General features: G+C 47.6%; 1 protein-coding gene across 7 annotated transcripts in view; it reads left to right on the top strand.

Annotated features, from left to right (window-relative positions):
• Positions 1-5,873: 5,873 nt before the first annotated feature.
• CD82 (CD82 molecule) overlaps positions 5,874-23,617 on the top strand; it is a 42,247-nt gene continuing 24,503 nt past the window's right edge. Inside the window, exons 1-2 of one of the 7 annotated variants that reach the window (XM_065064757.1) lie at positions 21,726-21,877; positions 22,835-23,078. The gene's annotated coding sequence lies outside the window, so the exon portion shown is untranslated. Of the gene's footprint in view, positions 6,009-21,725; positions 21,882-22,834; positions 23,079-23,617 lie in introns of those variants that run through there. The other 6 variants (XM_065064756.1, XM_065064761.1, XM_065064758.1 and 3 more) reach the window with 6 other exon arrangements.

Here is a 23,617-nt window from a genome sequence, read left to right as displayed (position 1 = left end):
AAACACATTTATTCAGCCTTGTGTCACAGACAGAGGTGGTACAGGTCAACATGAATGCCAGGAATGAATCACATGTAAGATTTGCCCAGATGTGCCTGTGTTTCTCTGGTGCCAATTTTGTTCTTCCTTTCTGAAAAAGGGCAGATCCATGCAACTTTACGTTCAAGTTATGATCCTAGGAGGAAAGTAATCTCATTATCAGCACTCTGGCTCCTTCTTCCTACTATGCAGAAAAATGCATATAGTCATCCAGGCAGCCTACCCTCAGAAACACTGTTTTGGAAAGATACTTTGCAAAATAGCTAAAATCTTGTAGGAGCAATCTCATGGTGCTTTGGCATTTCACAACCTTCCAGTACAAAGCTGGACATAAAACCCAGAATATCACATCAATTTGTAACTACTAGGTCAAAACAAGGTTTTAAGTGGAACCTATTGTGCTTCCACAGGCTGCCTTTAGAAACAAGATGCTACTTTGCTCCTGAAGGAACAGTGGAAATTCTTGGTACTCTCTGAAGAGGAGGTTGTGATTCAACGTAAGGTCTCTCCTGCAAAAGGCACAAACAAGACACCTTGTATCTCCAAGGAGAGAAAGCATGCTGGAAGAATGAGAATGTCCCTGTGTAAGAGGAAGAAGAAAGATTTTGCTATCTAGTGTGGAAGCCTCAGGAGTAAAGTCAAGTTCTTCAGGTGTCCATCCGTATCTACACGTTTAAATGGACTGAGCCCGAATGCTACCTCTTTGGAATTAATTTCCGGTTGCCAAAAATGACTGCAAAGGCACAAAAAGGATTGTAAAATTGTATTAAGTTCTAGCTCTATCAAGTTCCACAAAGTCACACTATGAATGTTGTTAGTCCAGGTATGCCCAGGTACTGAACAGCACTCAGCAGCACAAGCAAGAACTCCTTGGTGACCTGCATGCTTTTTTTAAACTTCTCTGGCATTTTCTGTCTTATCTGCCTCTAACGAGCAAGACCATGGCAATGGTCATGGTCTCTTCTCAACCCAGAGATGTCTGTGACCTTCTCACACTCTGTGGAAGGCCTTCTGAGATTATTATTTTTTTTTTTCCTATGAGGATTTTTAAAAAGGGATAAATTCTGGAAAGCACAGGATGGTAAATCTGAGTTGTTCCAGCAAATTTCCCAAAAGTCAGACAGATGTCCAGCTCACGGGGGCACATGTTCCCACACTTGCTAATGCCCAATGGATCACAAACTCTTGAAGTTCAGAAGTCCCAAAGTCAGTGCCTAGGAAGACACATCTTTGTGTGCTGCATTCTCCCGTGCCCATCGAGGGAAGGGAAATATCTTTCTTGTGAAATACTGACTTTGGGAATGCAGTCACCTCTGTAATACTCAGCTGTAAGGGACCCCTACCAGGGTCCAAAATAACCAAAATAACCAAGCTACAGAGGAATCTGCTTCCCAGTTACGTGGTGGTTCTGGCAAAGCAGTTTCCCTTTCGCTTGTCCAAGTCGAACTTCAGCTGGAAAATGTCAATTGCCTGCACTTCTCACTTCAACCAAGGGAGGGCAACTCGTCATCAGCAAAATTAATTCAGTTTACTAAATCTGACGTTCACCTCGAAATCATAAAACTCAGAATTAGTAAAAATAATTAATTTTTAAAAAGTCTACTTTTAAAACATACCTTTTGATAAACATATTTTTTCCCTAAAGTTAAATTAGTCTCCCGTTGCCCCATAAGCCCCAGCAACCACTGCAATTTCATTTATGTTCGCGCTAACCATTATTCTTTATATATGATTAAGCTGCTAGGAAATCACAGCTTTTGGCAAATAAAAGAGAGTTCCACTTACAGTGCCATGCAAGAACTTCAGTCAAATTAGACTTCACAAATTCTATAATTTTAAATTGTGCTTTGCATTCCATCTATTTTATACTGTGTTATTAAACAGGCACGAACTGTGAACTCTAAGTTGTTTTATCATATTTTTGTTTTTATTTTTTCAACTTGGAATTTAAACAGAAAAAATACAGCAATTCTTTGCTCTATTTTTGAAGTCTTTCCTCTGTCTCAAAGCAATCATGGAAGAACATTTTTCTCAAACTTAGGCAGTTTGTATCGATAGTTACAGCATTCATCACCATGCCACCTGAGCCTCTCAATGTTTTGGCCCTGTCAGCACAGAAATCTTAGAGTCACAGCAGCGTATGGCCAGTTCAAAGATATTTCAAGGGAAAGAAATATGCAAACTGTATGAATCTGCATGTGTCATCCTCTTTCTCTGTTCTCCCTAATGCCAAGGACTGATTTCCTGCTTATGATATATGTAACACTGGATGGCAACCTGTGCCAGCTGAACCTCAGACCCCTTTTTCTCAGAGATCCTCTGAGATTAGTCTCTCCCACTCTGCAGCTTGCTGCAGAACTACCTTGAGACCTTCCATCCCTGCTCTACAGGGACATGTGAAGTGCTGCCTGTAGATAAAACAGTGGGAACTTGCTTGCTTGCATCCCACTGTTCCAGAATTGCTCCTACCTAGCCCAGCACGGTTTTACCAAGAGAGAATAAGGGGCTGCGGCTCCCTCCATCATTAGCAGCCATCCACAATTAGTAGACAGCCATGCGGTAGCTGTGTTTTTCGTTGCAATGCAGCAGGGCTCTGGGGACTGTGCAGCTTCTTGTAGCCCAGAGCACAGCTGCAAACAGCCATGAAAATGCAGCACAGCCAGCTCTGTGCAGCGCATTAGTATTCCCTGTGCCTGAAGGAGACAGACTTTGTGTACAAAGGAATCAGGACCTGTACGAGGCTGTATCCCAGGGACTTGGACCCCTGTGCAGACTTCCCCTGTTTATCCACAGGATAGGTCATGACTTGGTTGGGTAAAGAGATTAATTATTTCTGAAAAGAAAGTATCAGTTTGACAGGGAATGGTTGTTGTGTTTGAAATGAAGATGGCCTAAGGAAAACCAGATTGTTTGGCTGAATGACCTGTTGGCTGGTCTCTGGCTGCCTTTGAAGTGGTATTTGGTCTTTGGCCTTACACGCCACATAATGGTGGGTTTCTCCAGCCTGTATGTTTTCTTACAAGCACTTTTTTTCCTTACAATCACTAGCTGAGAATCCAGCCTACTGTGTTCGTTGAACAAGATGCTGTTTATACTTGGGCTTTTAGTTTACCATCTGTGCACAGCTCAGCTGCAACATCTCTGCGGATCTGTTTATCCTCTGTTGCCAAGTCCCTGTTGCAAGCTCTCAGAAGGACATGATTTACTTTAGACTTTCTAATAAAACTCAGGCTCTTTGCAAGCTTGCTTTCAAAACCTATCCCCTGTTCTCAGCAAATGCAGTGGTATAGACTTAATGCTTTTCTACATACTCACTGATTCATATCTGAGAGGCACTGAAGCATAACCAGTTATACATGCAACCACTGGTGCATATACACCTCCATGCTGCCCTTGCTAACACGTATGCCATTCTCAAAGCCTATGACACAAATTCATTCAGGCACTGGAGCTGCTGGCACATACACAACCCATTTTTGCTGCACTTTGAAATATTTTTTTTTTAAACCCATTTTCTTTAAGAAACAGCCTTTGCACTAATCCTCATGGGAATATTTTCAGCCCAGGCTTCCTTCCTCAAAGTAGGACACTTTCAGTAAGAATCAGAGACAAGATACGTGTTCAGTACTTGGATTCTCTGTCAGTGCACAGGTGAGGTAGACGGAATATAAGAACAGGTAGACACTATTTCATCTGCCCCACAGAGCCTTTTGTCTTTATAGGTAAGCATTTTGGCTTAGAGAGTATGGACATAAGCCTGACCAGATGTTTAAATTAAAGACAAAGCTTGTTACAAAGCCTATTTGACATTCTCTTTGAGAATAGGAGTGTTTTTATGAAGGCTAATTCTGCTTGAAAAGAGATAATGGTGTGCTGCCATAGCACACATAGTCCCCAAGACTGGTTGCAAATGTATTTTCAGACACTTGTCCAAATAATTCTGATGCGAAATTTGTCCTCATCTTAGATACTGACGTTTCGGCTCTTTTGGTAAGAGTGAGGAGCCTGAGCAAAGTTAGGTTTATTAGACACTTTGCAGGCCATGGATAGCCTGGTATTGCTGTGGATAGTTGCAGAAAGAGGTAACAAGACCACACCTTTAAAAGCCCCTGTGCAGGGTGAGTCATCTCACTTCCACCTTATCAACCCCGTTCTGCTTCTGCACCTTCATTTCGACCCCTTCTCCCTGGCTGAGGCTGCATGCCAACCGCAGCTGGTGAGCCTGCAGTTACCTGCAGCGTCTCAGAGAAGAGCACACAGACCGGGCTGCTCCCTGCAATGTCTGTGGCACTCAGTGAGTGGCACCTGCTCTCCAGGTGCAGTCACCTCCCGTGGCCCCTCCTGGCTCACCCTATCCAAGGCGCATGAAAGAGGATGTGATCTGTGTTTGCCCATTGCACGACCACATGCTTATCCTGCTAACAGTGTAAGATGTCTGCAGGATAATATACAGGCTAGCGGGAAGGCTACTGTGCACCGCTGCTGCAAAAATGCAGAAGGACATGTTTAATCCTGATACCAGAGGAAGAGAATGAGAGCTGCATGGAAAGGTTTGAACTGGATGGGGCACTAACTGCAAGAATTGAAACCAAGTGCATGCAACAAATAAAGCACAGCACAGAAAAGGAGCTTTAAAAATCTTTTCTTCCAAGTCTGGCAGCATGGTGAGGAATCACCTTGCAGGCACAGGAAAGATGATTGAGAGGCATCTTGGATATCAGAGGATAAAGTAAGGTGGCCATGGTACACCTGTCTCAGTACAAAGGCCAAGCTGTTTTTTTCTGTCTCCAGGAATGAGGACGGGGGCCTTGAGCTGCATGAGTTTGCTGTTCCTCCTCCTGCCAGGACAGCGGAAACCAGGAAAATGAGGAATGCTGCTTCTCAGAAAGGTGAGGGACCTCCTGGTCTTCCCTCGTTTTCAAGGCTTGCCTGATTTGGTTTTGGTATATTTGCAATAAGTATCTAAAGAAGTTCACAGTTTTGTTACTATTGGATTGCCTTATCTCAATTATTTTTACTTCTGTTCTGCCAGAAGAGAAAAGGCAGGATCCTATTGGGCTAGTTATGCCACACGCCAAGAACAAAGTGCTGTGAGCTTGCTGGCTGCTGTGCAAAGCGGATACGCTACACAGAACGGGGAAGCCCAGGGAAACAATGCAATGACACCGGTCGGTCAGCAAACAGTAGCCACATGACGCTAGCACCTCACCATCATCACATTGCTGTGATCACTGAGCTTAGCGGGATTTGGACAGGGAACAATGCAGCAGCCATGCTGATGTTTACGGGGTTTGCTAGGTCAGCAAAACTGCCCACTGGAAATATGTCTGAGTGGGTCATCAGGCTTGTTTTCACTTGGCAGAGAGCCACAGTGTGCATCTCCCATGAGCAGGCAAGCTGTGAGTGGCTTTAAATATGAAGGTGCGTATGTACGTACTTGATAAGCCGCAAAGGGAGAACCTTAGGTGAGGTGGGTGACACACCAAATACAGGGCAAACGACCCCAGAGCAGTAACTGGGCTACCTGTGCGAGTGGAGCAAGATTAACTGACCACAGCTGGAGTGGTGGCTGCCAAGGGCTAACACGGGAGCGGGGCCGACAGGAGCTCAGCTCCATGTGGAGTGTAAAACGCGGTACTTGGTTTGAGGAGTGAGTATCAACGGGATGCAGCGGCCGAGCGATAGGCCGGCCGCAAAGCGGGGCAGCAGCCGCTGAGCGGTACGGTGTGGAGCTCGGGGGAAGCACCCGGAGGATGCAGGCAGCCCCGGGCCCCGCACGGCCGCCGGCAGAGGCGCCGCCGCTCCGCAGCCTCCCCGCGGGGGCCGTGCCGGGCCGGGCTGGGGGTGGCAGTCCGCCCCGGGGGCGGCTCAGCGCAGCCGCCGGCTCCGCCCCGCCGGGCCAGGGGCAGAGCCAGGGCCACATCGGCGCAGGGAGGGAGTGGAGCGCACCGCCGAGCTGTGCCGGGCAGGTAGGCGCGCTGCGGCCGCCCGCTCTGTGCGGCGGGAGGAGAGAATGAGGGCCGGGACTCCCAGTGCCAGACCTGGCGGCCCCGCTCCTTCGGCCTGGGGGTCTCAGCTTGGCGGAGCCGGAGGCCCGTCCCGCGGGGATCTCAGCGGCGGGGACTTCCCGGGGGCTTTCCGCGGGGCGCTGGCGGCCGGGAGCGGGAGCGCCTCCCTGGGGCCCGGCGGGGAGCGAGTCCCCGGCTCGGTTAGCGCGCTTAGCGCAGCCACTTTCCGGGGCAGCCGCGGGCGGCCGGGCGGCCAGCCAGCTCTCCTGCGCACCGGGGGTCCCGCGCCTTCCCCCGCGCCGCGGTTAGTGCGGGCGCCGCGGGGAGCCCCTCGGCGGGAGAGTCCCCTTGCTCAGAGCTCACACGCGGGCTCTGTGTGTGCCCGTCCAAGCTTAAAGTGGTGGCTGAATTTTGATCTTCTTTGAGTTGCTGGTGCACGGCCTAAGAAAAAAAATCATCATAAGGTGCAGTGGACCTGATGTCATGCAGGAATGAGCCCTACAGGCCTGGTGTATTGCTGTAGAACGATTTTGGCAGGCTGAATGTGCCTCAGCTGCGTTCGGGTGAGACTGGGCTATGCTGCTGTCTTCAGCGAGACTCTGTCTTGACTGATCTCTAAGATGTAGATTAGATGCCTCTGTAGCAGTCTTACCCCTATCAGAAATCTGGTCCTGGTGCAGCCTCCTGTTTTCCTTTTTTTCTCCCCTTCTTTTTAAGAGAAGAGTTCAGAGCAATGCTTGCAGTTCAGCAGCTGGATACATGTTGGCTGTGAATTGTCCTGCAGTGCAACTGTTAACAAATCTGTTGATACAGAGGGATAAGGGCTTGTTACAAGCCGGGCATGCCATATCTGCCCTAGAGCACAGAAACTCTGCTGCGTGTGCTTTAACATAAAATGGAGCACTTGGTACAAAAAACAGAGAGGGAAAAAAAAAACCCCAACATCCTGGAATCTAAATGTTGGCTTCAGTAAACTATAAAGCTAGTTCAGGATGAAGTGTTCCTGTGTCTTGGACCAGATCTACATTTCCATCTTGTGCATGAGATGAGAGCTTGAAACTTAACTAGCTGTGTGAGGGAGGAACAGTATATTACTGCAGTGCTTGCAGAGGTGGTGGCTTGGAGGAAGACCAGCTTTTGGAGAGGTTGGTGCTGCTGCTGGTGGTAGAGGTTCACAGGAATGTTACCTATCCCAGCACTAGCGAGGCTTCTCCGTGTAGCTTCTGAAAATGCCCATGTGCTTTTGTGCAAGTGAGGGTATACAGCTGGAGAGTGCAGATTTGCTGTCAGTGATACTTCCTCTCCACACAAGACTTTCTTTTTTTTAACTTTCTCAGGCACCTTGGGCCTGAGAAAAATCCTCTTCAAAGCTTGAGGCTTGAGCCTGCTGCTGTGAGGCTTACTGGCTGCATGAGAGCCATCGAGCAGAAGTGTGTGGCTAGGATCCTTTTGGTGTACTACAAGGTCCAAGTGTAGAAACACTGCTCTGAAAATCTAGAGGGAGGTGTCTAGTGAGAAGAGCAGTCTCAGTAGTGTGCTGCTATATGCTGATGTTGAGATAAGCATATGACAAGCTGTAAAAATGACAAATTACTCACAACTTTTTAAACACTTCAAGAGCTCTCAGTGGGCAGAAAGTGTTATTGGGGGAGGAGGGCACTGGTGGTGTGGTGACTGACTGGTTCTGCAGTGTCACAGCATGGTCAGTGGCAGTCCTGCCATTGTCCCATGGCAGGACCTGTTTGTGGTTTCTACAGTGGGGTGATTTTTAACATTCATACTTTTTTCTGGTCCTTTGGCTAGAGCAAGGACTCCCACACCTACAGTTGTGCTTCTTTAAACAACAAAAAAAACCCAAAACATGGGCATTTTTCACATGGGCGAAAAGGACCTTTGCCAACTGCTCTGCAAGCCACTGTGTGGATTTGGAGTGACTCAGAGAAGTGGGTAGCCTCTCCTCACTCCTAATGCCCTCTCACTTAATACCTCTTTCATAGAAGGATCTTGCTTCCAAAGTCCCCTCACTCAGTGGAGCCTCTTTGGGCTTGGCCTTCTCTGTCCTTGCCAATGGTTCTGGGGACTGCTAGGACGACATCCTTGTCCCTTTGCTGCAGGGCAGGGGTATCTGGGTGGTCTTGCAACATTTGCCCAGCTTCTTACCTGTGTGCGAAAGGAACAGAGCAAGACGGAAGCGCAGCACCTGGAGAAAGCTCTCCCTGTGGAAATCTCCGTCCTGCTGCATGGAAGCTCCTCCCTTAAGAGGATTTAGCGGCTTTAGTGATGCGGCTCATCTGGACTCTCTTCATTACTGTTATTGTCTCTATTTTAGTTCTCAGGGGACAGGCAGGTGTAGTGTGACCTACAACTGTAAGCTGGTGCAGGAGATGCTCTAACAAGACCTTCCCGCAGTTCCATGGAGGTTTCCTGCCCCTGCTACCCAGACCACTCTCCACTTCAAGCTCCATTAAGTGAGGGGGTGTGTGTCTTCTGAAATTTCTGATCTGACTGTAGCTGAGAAAAGGTTTTATCCCTCTCCTATATCTCTGGGCCCCTGTGTAACAGCTGTAAGGCAGCAGGAGAACATCTAGGACTGCAGGTGTTCATCCAGTAAACATTTAAATCAGAGGTGTAGGTAGGAATTTTGCAGACCTCCAGGAACCACAGGTCCCGAGATGCTTTCCAACTCAAACCATGGCTTTTCAGTGCCCACTAGCACAGTGGGAAGGACGCAGCAGAGGCAAAAAGTACTTCCACAAGGACCTTGGGCACTGACAGCACAGGGTCCATTACAGGAAAGCCAGGGTGATGCTGGGAGACGGACCATGCCCCACACTATCCTAAGTGGTCATTATTGTTCCACTTACGGTGTGTGTGGTGTGGCAGCCACTTTCTTCCTGCTCTCCTTTCTGTTTCTGCTCATGGGTGAGTGGAAGGTGCCAGCCTGGGTCTGGCAGGGCTCAGGCTGCAGTTCAGTGGCTTGGAAGGCTGGAGAAGGCAGCGATGCTTCCAACAGGCCTGTGCAACAAGGGTTGATTGCAGCCTTGGTTCTTGCACTTCTTCCTCAGTTTCCTCTTTGGAAAAACTTGTGTGCATCAAAATGATCTTCTTACTGCTGGGAATTCTGACCCTCACCCTGGAGTGCCTTAACTTCACCTCTCTAAAACAGGAGCACCACATCTGCCTCCCCTTCTTCTCCTTCCCTGCCTTTATTTGCCTCTGAACATGAACCATGCCATCCTGGGATCTGAAGCCTTTATATACAGCAAAGGCTGAGCTGGGCCCAGTAGCCTTGTCACCCACCCTGCAGTTGTCAGCTTTGATAGGCTAAGAAATAAACTGTGGTCTTGAGCTGACACTTCTGTTGGAGGAACGTGGGATCACAGCTTTCCATGGGCAAACGGTTAATGATACGTGTGCAAAGGGGTGACTGTGTGAGCCACCTTCCCTTTAGGAGCTGCAGTCGTCACCTAACTGTCTCTCTCTGGCTCATCTATATTCTTAAAGCAGGAATGAAATGGAAGAAAGGCTAAAAATTACAGGCTCTCTCTTGGCACGGTAAAAGGAATAATACAGGAGGCACAGCCAGTGCCAGCATTTCCTTGACGGTTGTTCAACTGTGGCACAGCCTGTTTGCAGAAAGCATTCTGGGCTGTCAGGGCTTGAAAACACCGAAGCAGTTAATGGCTGGCTTGAACCTAGACAGGGTGATAAGTGAAGCACAAGGAACCGTGTGCTGGCGATTGTTTAAATCATTGCTTGCCTGTGCTGACAGATGCAGAGCAAGCTAATTTTCTGGAAGAAAGATGAGGCGTTACTATGAGTAGCTTTGTGAAAGGGACTGCCTGGTAGGTGACAGCAGAAAAAGGGAATAAAACATTAGTCTATTGGGATGGGGATCGGAGACTGCCAGCTCAGTACCCAAGCGTGTGTCCTCTCAGATGCAGCAACACCAGGGAAGCTGGGTGGCTTGAGGCTCATAAATACAGGGGAGAAAGAGAAGGAGACAAATCCAAAGGTAGGCTTTCTCCTGTGGGAAGAGGCACATGCATGGTCTGTCTGGCTGACTGCTCTAGTTCTTTTATCTCCTTGATGGAGCCTCAGAACTGGGACAACACTGTTTAAAAGCAAGTCAAATCAAAGTGTGGTCCATGTACTTAATTTCTGAAACTTGCTGCTGAGATAAGTGACCTGTCTGTATTCAAGGAGTTCAGGAGCTGGGAAGGGCCAGCTCTCCTGTGCCACCAGGAGCCTTGCAGATGGGCAAAGGACTGATGGCATTTGTTAAGGATGCTGCTGGGCTGCTGTTTCAGTTTCTCTGCAGAGCAAACAGGTGCATCATGAGAACACTTAACCCTTTACTGCAAAATTGTAAGCAGATTGCCAATCTCTTCCAGCATGATGATAATCCCATGGCCATGTGTACTGCAGAAATGCTGACCTGGGGTGAGCTATATACATTAGGATATCCAGCAGCCTGGAGATTTGAAGTTATATAACGGAGAGGTCCCCTTGTAGGCAAAAATAATTCTGCTTCAGTCAGAGGGAGGTTTCTCGTACACAAGCAAAGTAAAGGATGAGCCGTCAGAGCTGCAGCTATGCGCCCTGAGCCAAGCTGACCTTCCCACTGCTGGAGTTGGGGACCGCTGCTTCTCCCTTCTGCCGCTGCTCCCCATCCGGTGCCATGGAGGCAGTTTGGGAAAGGGGAGGGAGAGGAACTAGCCTACAGGGATTTGCATAGCAGGGCTGAACTTGCTGTAAAGTAGTTCTGCCTGTTGGGAATGAAGGAGGTTGTTTCCCAGAGCTGCCCTGGAGAAGGAGATACAGTCACTGGATGTGACTGTCTCCTCCACCAACACCTTGCTTTGGCTGCTGCCTCTGTGATCCACGAGGTTTATGGGGTTGAGCTCCCACATGGGAGCTCAATAGCCTCAGCTCCTGCCTTTACAGCAGAGGCTTCATGTAGCAAATCATCTGCCTGGTTTTAAAAGCAACCCACTCCAGGACCCTGATTTTGCTTGGGCTGGCATACTGGACTGGCACAGGTTTGAGTGAGTTACCTCTGGGTGTTTTCTGCACGGGGGCTGTGGGATCACAACCTGTGGCTGTGTTGGTGTGGGGCTTCAGGAGTGGCATGCCTGGCAGGTGTGGAAGTGACATCTCGGCACTTGGTTAGGACTGCAAGGGCTGCTGCTATTGTCCTGTAATATAAGAATATGCAAATGCTAAATGCCTGGAGCCAGCATTTTTCCTGTGATAGAGGATTAGCAGTTTGGTTGGGAAGCATTTGTGAAGTCTAAATTGACTAAAGGAGCTCTACTATTGCACAACATGGCTCAGTGCTGTAGTTAGACCTTTCCAGGGAAGTTTCTGTACCTTTATGGCATTTCAGTTTCTGAGTGCTTAGTCTTAGAGACAAAAGTCTTTGTTGGGAGTGTCTTATTCTCTTCTTACCTGATTTCTTTTTTTCTGGTTTCTCTCGGTTTTGCAAATGGCTAACTTAACATTACTTGGAATACGTGTGGACAGAAATTGAAGTGAGCTTCTGTCAGTATTGAGTGTTATTTTTGGAATTCATTTCCTAGAGCTAACATCCCTGCTTTTGAAAGGCACCATGGAGACTGCTCTGGTCCTTTCCTTTCTGCTTGTAATCAAACAATTTATAGAGTACTCTTTGCATAATAATTTGCTGTTCTGGCTGGTGTGGTGCTCGGGTACCATCTCTAGTACTGCAATTATAATTGTGCATTGGTTGTGGGGCTTGTTTCATGCTGGTGGTGTGCTGCAATTAAAATGTCCTCTTGCCCACTGTGGAGCCAGTCACGTGTCTGCTGTGTGTGTTAGCGTGGACTGAAGCTGCTGGTGATGAGTCAGTCTTGAGAGGCTTTGCTGGAACTTCCTCAACTTTCCAGTGTGCTTTACTGAGTAAACTCTGTCTCCTGTCCCCTCACTCCCCATCTTCTGTGTCTTGTGATCACGGAGCTGGGCTCCCTGTTCATACAGAGGCATGGATCCAGTATACTGTGCTGGACTTGGACTGAGAAGACTGCTGACCTGCAGATTAGCAAGGCTATTTCGCTCTGCTGTTGCCTTGAATTTTGCACTGACCAAAAAGAGATGGGGTCTATCTTGCAGCACCTATGCTGGGTGCTTGAAGAAACTAGGGCTTAAAAGACAGCAGTTCTGATTATGCTCATCTCTGAAGCCTCCTCTGGGGAAAAAAATAAAAAAAGCCCAGCCAGACGAAACCCAGCCAGACAAAACCCAGCTGCCTGGATGTACTTTCCCAACAGTCTAAGAAGCTGCTGGGCTCTTCTTTGCATTCATGTCCCTTTCTAATGCAGGTTTGCAGAGACACTGCACATAGAATAACTAAGGAGCCCTCTGAGTTGTGCAGTAAATCTACCTATTCCCAAAGGAAGCTCTTTGTAATTAGAGAAGACTTCTGCTCAGCAGCTGCTGTGCAGGACAGTGCTAGACCACAGCTGTGCAGAGAAGCCCTGGTGAGCCATGTGAAACAAGGTGAAGGTGCAGCCTTTCTCTTTCTGCTCCCAGGGGCTCTGCTGCACCTCCCTGGGTACAGTGCACCAGAGAGGACGGAGGCTGAGGTTACAACAGAGGTCTCTGGAGCCTGGTGGGGAGGGGGAGTGGGGCCCTGTGGGGCAGGTCAGCCTTGCAAGTGGGCCCCAGCCCCTCTGTGGCACTTTCTGCAGGAGGTGGCTGCTCCCCCTGCATGGGCCTCAGCAGGGGACCCATTGGATCCTCCAAGGGTCATAACACATGGTCTGGGCACAGCTAAAATGGGGGTGGTTGTGCCTGCTCCCGAGTGGTGGGAGGTGATGGCCACAGCTGTTGTCACCTCTCTTACCTGACATGAGGGGCTGTGGCAGGTCAGAGTTTCCTCTCGCCCCCACTCCCCAGGGGAGGTGGTGTGATTCACAGCTTCCTGCAATGAAACCGAGGTGACCAAAATGCTGTTGCTGAAACTGCGTGGGAATTTCTTAATGTCAAAAGCAGCATCCGAGTGGCTGCCACCTCGTCAGAAGAGGCTATTTCAAGGGAGGGCTATTTCAAGGAACAGCAAGCTGCTTTAGTGCCCAAGTCCAAGACCTCAGAGGCTCCTTTGATTTGGTGCCGCCATCCTGCTGATGGCCTCAGAGCCTGGCTGTTTCTGCATTCACTCCCAGTCCATCGTGTTGCAGCTTCAGATGCTGTTGTGGCAGTGATTTAGACTTGATGCTGTAGAAAAACAGTAAGTTCCTGCTTTATGTATCTTTGGGCAGATGGGAAACCTCTTTCTAGCTCAGCTGTCAGCGACAAGCAAGGCCTACCAGTGTGTATACAAGTAGATGGCTGTGCACCCGGTGCTGTCCCATGGGAACATAAACAGTTGCTCCTTGTTTGCCCGGAAGAGAGGCAGCCTCGCTACGGGGTGTTTGCTGGCAGAGGGAGCAGCCTGTGCACCGGTGTGTGAGCTGAGCCGGGTCAGCGGCCCTGTCACTGAGGGGCTGTCTGGTTACAGCTGTGCCCAGGGTCTCGGTGCAGATTCCTGGGGAGCAGGAGATGGGGATTTGCTGGGTTTCAGGCTGCTGCGCTAGTGAGGCATGGGCATGTGTCCTGGGAGCAGACAGAACCTTGTGTCTCAGCCCTTACCTGCCTAGGTAGCATGCATGAGACCTCTCGCTGTAATTTGATGTCACTAGTACATTTGGCTTCATTAAAAATTGTAGAACTGATGTGAAGTAGAAATGGTCTCTAGGGAGTGGGCTGTGGGGGAAAGGAGCACTATGTGGTGGGACAGAGACAAGTAAGAAAAAAAAACACGTCTGCAGCCCTATTAAAAAGTAATCTTTGCTTCAGTTGTGATTTACTAATTAAAGATGAAACAGCCCTCCTTTTTTCTTTCTTTCTTTTTTTTTTTTTTTTTTTTTTTGCTTTCCTGTCTGAAACACAAGCATTTATCTCTGCATTGAGGCTTATCTGATATTTGTACATCAGTTAGTTATTCTGGATAGGGTTTCTTTCTTTTTAAAATAAATACCTATGAACTACGCTTTTTTTCCCCATCTCATTCTTCTAGCATTGCTCCATCAAGTAGTCTCCTGAAATATTTGTGCTCTAAATTTAGAAAAGGAGACCCTTTCAAGAAAGTAGAAGAGGCCACCCAGCCTCCCTTGGTTCGGGTTCAGCTGAACCCATTTTCCAGACCTCTGGACGTAGACCTGCAGACTCCAAGGAGGCCCCTCCTTTTCCCAAAACAGACCCAACTTTTTGAAGTCTTGCTGTCTACTTTAACTGCCAGATTCCTGGGAAACTTATCCCATATGTCTGTTCCTCTTGGCTTGAAGCAGCCCTGTCCATAACCTATGCATGTGGAGCGCTGGATTGATTATTTTCCTTTTTTTGGATGGTGTTTAGTGGAGATGTGATCTTAACTGCAGGTGGCAGTTCTATAATTGAGTAATGTTCTCACATTGCTCCAATTAAGTCGCTCCAATTAAGTCTGCTGGGATTGCCTGCCTGGTAATGCAGCAGTCAGCAGGGTAGCAAAACACCTGCGTATATCACAGTCTGTCTCTGCCTCCAGGACCATCTTCATAGGAGGGAAACCTAAAGCTTTTGAGCATCTCTTCCAGCTGGCTAAGTGTTTTCTAGAGGCCTCTTTTGTTTCTCCGCTTTGTCTACTGAGATTTCTCATTGTGGCATTTCACTTCCTAAAATGCTTAGGCTGGGAATGTAGCGGCTTCACTGTGGATTCTGTAACAGCTTGTGCTGTGTTACTCTTGCTCCTCGCAGTGCTGCCCTTCGCTGCTGTAAGATGCAGCTTTCTCTTTCACTTCTTTCCTCCTAGGGGAAGGTCTTGGAGTGAGGAGGCTGCTCTGTGAAGGTGGAAGGAAAAAGTGATAGACGATGCTGCCTTACAGCTCAGAGACTGTATAGCAGTCCCTCTTCCAGAGTAAAGCACGAAATTGCATCTGAGCTGCATCCTCAGGGTGGTCGGACCAGTGAGGGGTTTGGCTGTTGTGGCCAGGAGCTGCCACTTACAAATGTGAAACTTTGTATTATTCACATTGATATTGGAGGGAGGAAATGTGGTTGCAGGTGGGTATTTTTAAGTAGATGGGAACGACTTAAAACATTTGTGCTCTAAACTCTTGTACTCTAGGGCATTTCTTGCCCCTCTGCTCTCTATAAATCATCGTTTTGGGAAGAGTGGCTGCTTGAGACAGAGTTCCTTCCTCTAAAGCTTGTTATAGTTCTGGCTTTCTCTTTCCATTCATGCCCACTGACAGTGTCAAGTAGTATCTGTGGCATGAAACTCAGGATGTTGTGAAATGTTTGCCCTCAGGCAGACATCTCTGGTGGGGCTTGAGGTCACCTGTGACCCTGGGTTGGTCTGATGGGAAGTAAAGTAAAGCTTTCTCGAGGGCAGTGGGTGGAGGAGCCGGGTCTGTAACCTTTTGTGGCTGCAGCTCTGCTGTTGTGCAAATGGCTCTGTACCATTGAGTCTGGAGATCCCTGGCTTAGCTGTCCCTGTCTACTTGTAGCAGATGGGTTTGAGTTGCTGTCCTTGTCTTCCATGATATGTGTGTCAGGGAGAGGCCGTGAGATACTTTGTGTGAGTATCTCACAGGAGTCGTCTTCTTTTGACTCTGGGTATTGGCAGCCCTGCAATGTAGAGTGGAAGGGCCGTGGTTATGGTAGGGCAGACCTTGTTGGAGAGGGATGATTATTGCAGCTGCTGATCTGTGATCTTCTGCTCTAGAATCACATGTAACAGTGCCAACATGCTAGCAGGGGAGCAGGAGTGGTTCAGTAGTCACAGGCATACAGACAGCTGGTAAATGGGGAGGATGCTGCAATTAGCAAATGGTGTATTTGGCAAAAACAAGATGCTTGAGATCACAAATAGTGAAGGGATTGTTTCTGTGAACAGGCCAAAAGATGCATCCCTTTGTCAGCTGAGGCACTCTTCTGTGCGGGTAGGACTTGTGTGACTTTCCTGTCATGCTTGGTCTGCAGCAGTCTTCCATCTCTCCTCGATCTGTGGGGCTAAGGGTTAAAGCCTTTGCTTTTTGAGATCAGTGCCTTGCTGTCAGCAACAGATCTGATAAAAAGCATGTGGTATGATTAAAGTAGACTAGTAGCCTGTCTCTTCTCTTGTTCAAGAAAGCTGACTTAATCCTAAGGCTTCACAACCTTTCAGAATAACAAGCCAGAGATCTCTTCTCTGTTTGCTTTGTGGTACATTTTGTTGTTGTTGTTCTTTTCTGCCACTTAAGATCGTGTAGATGGACCCTCAGGAAAGAGGTCTTGGGGAGTATCCTGGTGCCAGAAGACACTTCCATTCTCCAGGGGGCTGGTCCCTCAGCAGTGTAGGACTTCAGTGCTCTGGTGAGCACTCAGCTAGCTTGGCAGGGTGACCGGGCTCCTCCAGAGGCTTAGCCTGAGAAGCAGGAGGGAGTGCTTGTCCTCCTACACTCCTCTGAGTAGGCAATCTCTAGTGCTTGGCTTCCAGCAAAGTCTGGCTTCAGCTATGGAGAGAACTACTGGAGAGCCTGGTATTGCTGGGAATGGTGCTGGATAAGCCTAGTTGGGCACAGCTTCCCTCCCATGCTGGATGTCAGTGTCTGGACTCTGCTCAGCCCTGTCCACCAAGGCTCAACAGGTGGAGGGGAGGTGGAGGGGAAGGGTGTTTGTTTAATTGCTGTTCAGGTTGCTAAGATGGGGAAAACTTCGCACCCTTCAAGTGAAACTACTCCCTTTGCACCTTCACTACATCCTTGTTAATTCCTGGAAAGAATCAAAAAGAATAGGAAACCTCATTTCCCAGTTCAGGCGGATGTTGTAACTTCTCAGAAACATGTTTGGCATGGGTGTGCTGAATCTAAACACCCACTAGTTATCTGCCCCAGCATCTGAGAAAATGGAAGTAGCTGAAAACCAGTTTGTTTTGAAAGGGAACTTTACAGTAGAAAGTCCTCGACCTTGACCTCTTGCATCTTATGGGAGGAGGAGATGGGAAAGATAAAAATCAGTTACACTACATGGCTTCTACCTCAATCTGGCAATCTCTGGTGCTGTCTCATAAGATGGGAAAAAAGCTTGCATGTAGACTTTTTTCCTGCCTTGGCTGTGGTAGCCTTTAGGTGCTTTGGCAGGGAGGGAAGGCTGCTGGGTCTTGGGAAGGTATCTCCAAGCCAAGTGGTGTTGGGAGGGATATTGTGCAACTCCTTGGAGGGGATTTGTTGACCTCCAAGGCATTGCTTGCATGAGAAAGGAGGCTCAGAAGCTCGTCCTGTGCATGTACTTGCACGGGGGATTTCCAGGCTGATGAGTCTGATGGCAACAACAAATGCTTTGCAGCATCCTCTGCCTCCTGCAGAGCTGTGCTGGGGAGAAGCTTACCTGAGCATGAGCAGAGTGCTGCTTCTCTCTGCCAGCCACCCTGCTGCAGTTTGGGGTGCCGGTCCTGCCTGGGGGCTTTGCTCCTCCGTGGGGTGGCGTGAGGCAAGCCAGGGTGGGGATTGCCATCAATGCACGGGCATCGCTCGCAGGCGGGAGCTGGGGGTGGCATCGTAAATGTAAACTTAATGTTAACAGCGTAAATGTAAACTTAACGTTTACAGCGTAACAGCTCCAAGCACAGAAAACAAAGCTGAGCTGCTGTCAGTTTTGGAGCCATTAAAGAGCAAATGTAGTCAAGTGACAGAGTTGCCCAACCAGTTTTGTGTAAACTATGCATTTTTACTGCACCTTGTGCTGGTTTTAGTCAGCGTGGAGACCTCTTTCTGGACCCTATGCAGCATGTCACACAAATAACATTCTAGTATGTGGTAATCGAAAAGAGAAAAAGTCCACTAAACTGTGCATTTGCGTTTGTTTTTTTTTTCTGTCTGCTATTTCTGGTAAGGTTTTTTTAGGGGGAGAGGAGAACCAAACGACTTCTGGGACAAGTTGTGGGGGTTTTTTTTTAGTTTTTTTGTGGGTTTTTTTCCATTTTTTTGGCAGACTTGTATCTCTGGTCTTGCTGCATGGAAATATTTGCTTAAATTGGAGAAATACTGTCCTGCAAATACTGTCATGCCATACAAGCATGAGTGTATAGACTGAAAATAGCAAAGAATTTCTTAATTTCCCAGTTGTAGGGACTGAAGACCTACTTAAATGTTGGCTCCCAAACTGAAGTGTGAAGTCCAAATGTTTTTAAAATCTGATTGCACCCCTTGCAAATACAGAGAGATGTGATAGCGGGTACTTTTAGAACCTGCGCTGCTCTTTGATACCACACTGAGACCTGGTTTCTTTTTAACAGTGTGATAGTGGTTTATAAATATCAAATCACTTCCCTTCAGGCATCAGAAGTACCTTTCTAAAGTATGCGTTTCCTTTTTACAAAACGCATGGTATGTGCTCGCTGTGGTAAAACATGCTGAAAAACCTCTGCCATCCTAGACAGGACTACGAGTGCTTCCTAATCTAAGGTCTCACTGGTTGACACAGTTGCTCGTCAGATCATTCACACAACAGTATACTAACTACAGAAGTCAAACGGGAAAGCTTAATGTCTTAATGGGTGCCCCAGGAACAAACCTACTTCTGTAGTGTGAGTTGATGAATTTTCTCAGAAATCTAGTCTTTTCAGGGGTGTTTCTGCAGTACTTGCAGCCAAATGTTCCCTTATAGTCTGCTCCCATTACTCCAGGGATAGCAAATGTGCAGGGTCTGCATGCACACTTAAGCCTCTGGCTTGCAAACGTCTTGCAGATGCTCATGTCAGGGTGTCACTGTACATGTCTGTACTCCTACAGTGGTGAGATCAACATTTGTTGACAATTAAGTATTGTGCTGCTGTTTGCAAGCTGATGTAGCTGTGCTACAATCTCTGTGCTTAGCCCTCAAGCCATCTCCTCAAGCTTGAACGCAGTTGCTGCTTCTTATCATAAGCAACTGTCTCTTGAGTAGATGGAATAAGAGACAATCTGTTCCACATACCTTCTTTACTTCCTTTCTGTTTCCAAAGTTTGTATTATGCAGAAATGCAGTTTTCTACCTTGTCCAGACACTGTCCTTCAGAAGGAAACTCTATGAATCAGTGACACACATAAAAAATAATCCCTGCATCCAGGAGTGTGGCCTGTTTGAGAGGGCAACCCTAATTAGCAGACTCAAGTTTTTAGGATCCAGACTCTCCCTCAGATCTCTCCATTGTAACTATAGAAGAGATGCTGTTTGGAAAATGTCCACAACAAACATGAACTTGTTTACGTTTTCAAGGTCATTAGATGGGTGGTATTATCTCAGTGGAGCTTAAAGTTAAGTTCAGTGAATTCAGACCTGGGTCTTTCATTTGCTCTGCAGTTATTTGCTTGCCAGAGACAGGATGTACTTCCCAGGTGTACTGAAAGTCCAAGGCCTTTGAATATTAACAAGATGAATGGCTTTGGCTATTCTTTTTGTCTTAAGGTGGCTGTAGCTTGAGTCTCTGCCTTGAGGGCAGTGCTGTACCTGGTTAACAGGAGACTTAGTAACTGTCATTGTTCATTAACTGGTATTGTTATGTGAACCTGTCCTGTCTCATCACTTATGATCAGGGGGCCTTTTTATTGCCAAGTGCCTGTTCGTCATGTGCATGGATAGAGAAGCATGCCTGGCAGCTGGATTTTGTGGTGCAGGGACTCAAAATCCTGCAAAAGATGGGCTGTTTGCTCCTCTGCCATTAAAAATTGTGGCTTTCTGGGTTGCCCCTTACCAAGCTTCTCCTGTGTGTGGGTGTCTGGCCTGGAGCTGGAAGGTGAAGTGACCGTATAGTGAACCCCAGCTGGCAGCTGTGAGTCTCTAGCATGGTATATGGCTGATAATGTTCTGGTTTCTGGATGGGAATAATATTGCAAAAAGTAATCATCATAGCCTTTGAAATGGCCTTAACCTCATGCAAATGAGTGTGCTGATAAACATCTTTATGGAACCAGTGGCTTTCTGATCCCCTGCTAAGGACAAGGTGCTAGCTGCTTTTGTCAGAGGGAGACAGTTCTGTGACCTGAATACATCAGTAGGAGCTACTCCTTCTCCAGGGCTTCTTGGTCAATCTGTCTGCAAATGAGCCCAGCTAACCTTGGTCACTGTTGTGATGTGAAAAGAAAGCAGGGAGGTGAGACCAGATCAGGGAGAGCTTTAGAGATTTTTTTCAAAGTCCAGCCTGCTAATGGTATGTTGAGGGAAACAAGCCATTTGCAATGTATAAGGCTTGTGTAGGCATGGGGAAGGTGGTGCTTGCTTGCTGTGGTAGGAAACAGTTGCAGTGCTTGTGATCAGCTGAGACTGCTTTGGAGGTTGCTTCAGTGGACTAGCTGAACTTCCATTCAGAGGTCCCACCTGCCACATCAGATGCAAGATGTGAAGGATCAGGAGCCTCAGGGTATGCTGCAGGTCCTTAGTGCACAGTGCTGGCTGCTGTATCTCTGCATCTGGAAGTGCAGCTGGAAGCTCCTCCTTTGGAAGGCAGGAGGGACAGCAGAAATGAGCCAGCATGCCAGTCATACAGGGCATTCAAGGTGTTTGTGGGGAGCAAGGGGGATAGCAAGTGGAAACCCAATTCTCCTGCTGGTATGACCCCATCCTAACCTGGTAAAAGCTAGTAGCAGCATATCCTATAGGGTCTGCCTTTGTTTTGTGCTCTCTGGGGTTAGGGTGGTAGTGGGGAGCAACTGGCCAAAGTACACAGAAACATTCTGTAGTTTCTTTGTAACTCATAATTTTATTTTCTTAAGGAAGAGAGTCTGGAGAGGGAACATTATCTTCCAGGTTATGTAGATGCATTCAAATATAAATCCTCTTCTATTTGGAGTATGGGGGCTGACCTTCAGACCTTGTTGCTCTTGGGAGCACGTGTGCTCTGCTGGGACTTTGCGCCGTAAATGTACAGAGATGGTGATTTCCACAACTGATCATCTACTCTGGTTTGTGTTGAGGCTGTTCCTGCTTGTCCCCTCCTCTTTCACCATGCTCATAAATGAGCCCCTTTTTTGTGCTGTACAGTAACTTGGCAGCTGAGGTGCTTCAGCTGCCAAAGCTCATCAGGAAGAAACCTGTGCGGCAAGAGGGAGGGCTGAGCTCTTACTGGCAGAGCTGTGTGGCACAGGCACGTACAGTGCCAGCCTGAGCCAAATGTCATAAACTTCAGTGAGCACAAAACATTCAGCGTTTGCTAGGTGGAGGCAGTGCAGGATCTAATTAGAGAGAACAGAATTGCAATTAAAAATTAACTTAGCCTCTCTGCCCCTTGAGTGATGTGGTTATAACATCCGTGTATGAGTGTTCCGCCTCCTGCCTCGTCAGTTGGTGGCCAGGCCAGTATGCAGACGTGTTTGGCTCTCACCGTATCTCCTGTCCTTTGCCGTGGTCACCTCTTGCAGGAGAGGACTGGGAATGTCGCAACGCCTGTGACAAAAATAAGCTAATCTCCAAGCTGTGATGGGATTCCTCTGCTGTTGTTAACAAAGCAGGCCTCTGTCTGACTTTCCTCAGGCACATGTCCTGGATTTTGTGCTCCATGTACCCGTCTTGCTGTCATTGCTGGGGGAATGACAGGGCTGTGGGTTGGAGGTGATGGAGAGGGTGGGAAGCCATCCTGTGATGCCACTTTAGCCTGCATGGACTCATCCTGTTCTCCCACATGAGGAACCCCAGCATCCAACTGATGCCTTCCTGGAGTTAGTTCTCCCTTTGGGTCCTGGGGCGGATGCTGAGAAAGATCCAGGATCAACTGCACAGAAGCTGACCAGGGCAGCACGGCTAAAGCATTAGTGCCTCAAAGCAGCAAACTGACAGATGTGCGTAAGTAATCCTGCATATCTTTAGAGGGTGGGAAATGAGGGGCTGGGAGAAATGCCACTCTGAGTTGATAGCATGGTCTCTTACAAACTCTTTTGTACAGCTGGCATCAGTCTGGAGAATGGCAGGGAAAATTTGGAGACATATGGGCAGGATTGTTAAAAAGACTGGGTGTGCCTGCTTAGAGAGGAAAATTCAAATGGTCAAAGCAGTTAGGGTGGAGAGGAAAAGGAGGAAACAAACAATTGTGGATGATCACTGGAACTTAAAAGTTGCAAACTTCATGTATTAAACCTTTGCACTTGCTGCTGCAGAATGTTAAGGCTTAAAATTTGACCATCTTCAAAAGGCGAGCGGTCAGCTCTGGCTGCTGTGGTCCACAGGCAGCACTGCCTGACAAGACTTGGTACGTTAGCCAGCCCTTTACCACCAAGTGGCCTGTGGATATGTCCAGTTGTGATAAGTCCAAGCACATTTGCTTCCAGACCTGATCAATCTCAAATTTTGTTGAGCTGCTGCTTCTGCTGTATGTCAGTGTTGCTAGTTTTGTGACTGTGCAATTTCAGAAGATAGGATTTTGAGGAGTTTCATTCATGTAGTGAAAAAAAGTAGGTTTAATTTCCTCATTATTGCAGAGAATTGAAAAAAAACTATGTTTCAGAATGTGGAGCTTTAAACTATCTTAAAAGCTCAAAGCAAAACCTTGAAACCCTTGTTCTCTTTTGGCTTGAAAGATGTACATTATATTACTTTATGGCTAGGAGCTACACAAGAGGTATATCTCCCCATGGCAAGAGAACAGTGCATAATGCTGTAATACACAATTGGGTTTGGTGTTTGTTTGGTGTGTTGTGTTGGTGTGGTTTTTTTAAATAATCATTGAAGTTGGTGTGCCTTTAGCAAATAGCCAGGGGTAGAAGAACCCTGAAAGCAATCTTTTACTCTTGTCACCTCAGGCATGTCTTCTTCCACTCCAGCTCTTCTCAACTTGTTTGACGACTTAATTATCTTACATAACTATTGTAAAGATCCGAACAGCTCTGCAAATCTCTCTGTTCCTGACTAACTAAAGCGGTGTGGACTGAGTTGGAAGTAGGCAGCACACAGCTCTTAGTGCTGAGAAACAAATCAGCAAGTACTGGGAGTTGTCCTTCCAGCTTGAAAATAAGGAGGATTGTACCTGGGACCAGACCTCTCAAGGTAAGAAATCCAATGCCTGTGCAGGAGGCTATTATCTAGCTTAGTTCTTGGCTAGGTTGAAAAGTAGAAAAACACTTGTATCGCCCACAACAGACATTCATCATTGCCTAGGGACCTGGCTGCCTCAGTGCTCTGGTTAGACTGCCAGGCTCCAGTTTGTGATGCTATTAAGAGGAGATGTGTTCATGGTGAAGCCAGTAAGCAAGCCAGCTGGATGGGAAAACTTATGTCTTAGTTATCCTTTCCAAGTGCAGTCTTAAGTGTTGGAGCCTGCCAGGATTGGCAGCCCAAGAGAATGTGTCTCCAGCAGAGGAAAGGAGGGAAGCACGCAGTTTGAGGGAAGCGACATTTGTGCTCTCCCTGCTCAGATGCTCACCCCTTTTGTGAGATACTGTTAAAGGGCACGGTAGTCTTTGGATTACAGCTGTTTTGTGACAGCAGGCTGACATATGACTTGTGGTAGGAGAGCTGCTCTAGCATGAGCTTGTTGAATAAACTTGCTGGCATTAACCAGCTGTAAAAATCTGCTAGCAAAGAGC

The sequence above is a fragment of the Columba livia genome, chromosome 5, assembly GCF_036013475.1.
Source record: "Columba livia isolate bColLiv1 breed racing homer chromosome 5, bColLiv1.pat.W.v2, whole genome shotgun sequence".
NCBI lineage: Eukaryota > Metazoa > Chordata > Aves > Columbiformes > Columbidae > Columba > Columba livia.
This window is presented reverse-complemented; position numbering and strand designations above follow the sequence as displayed.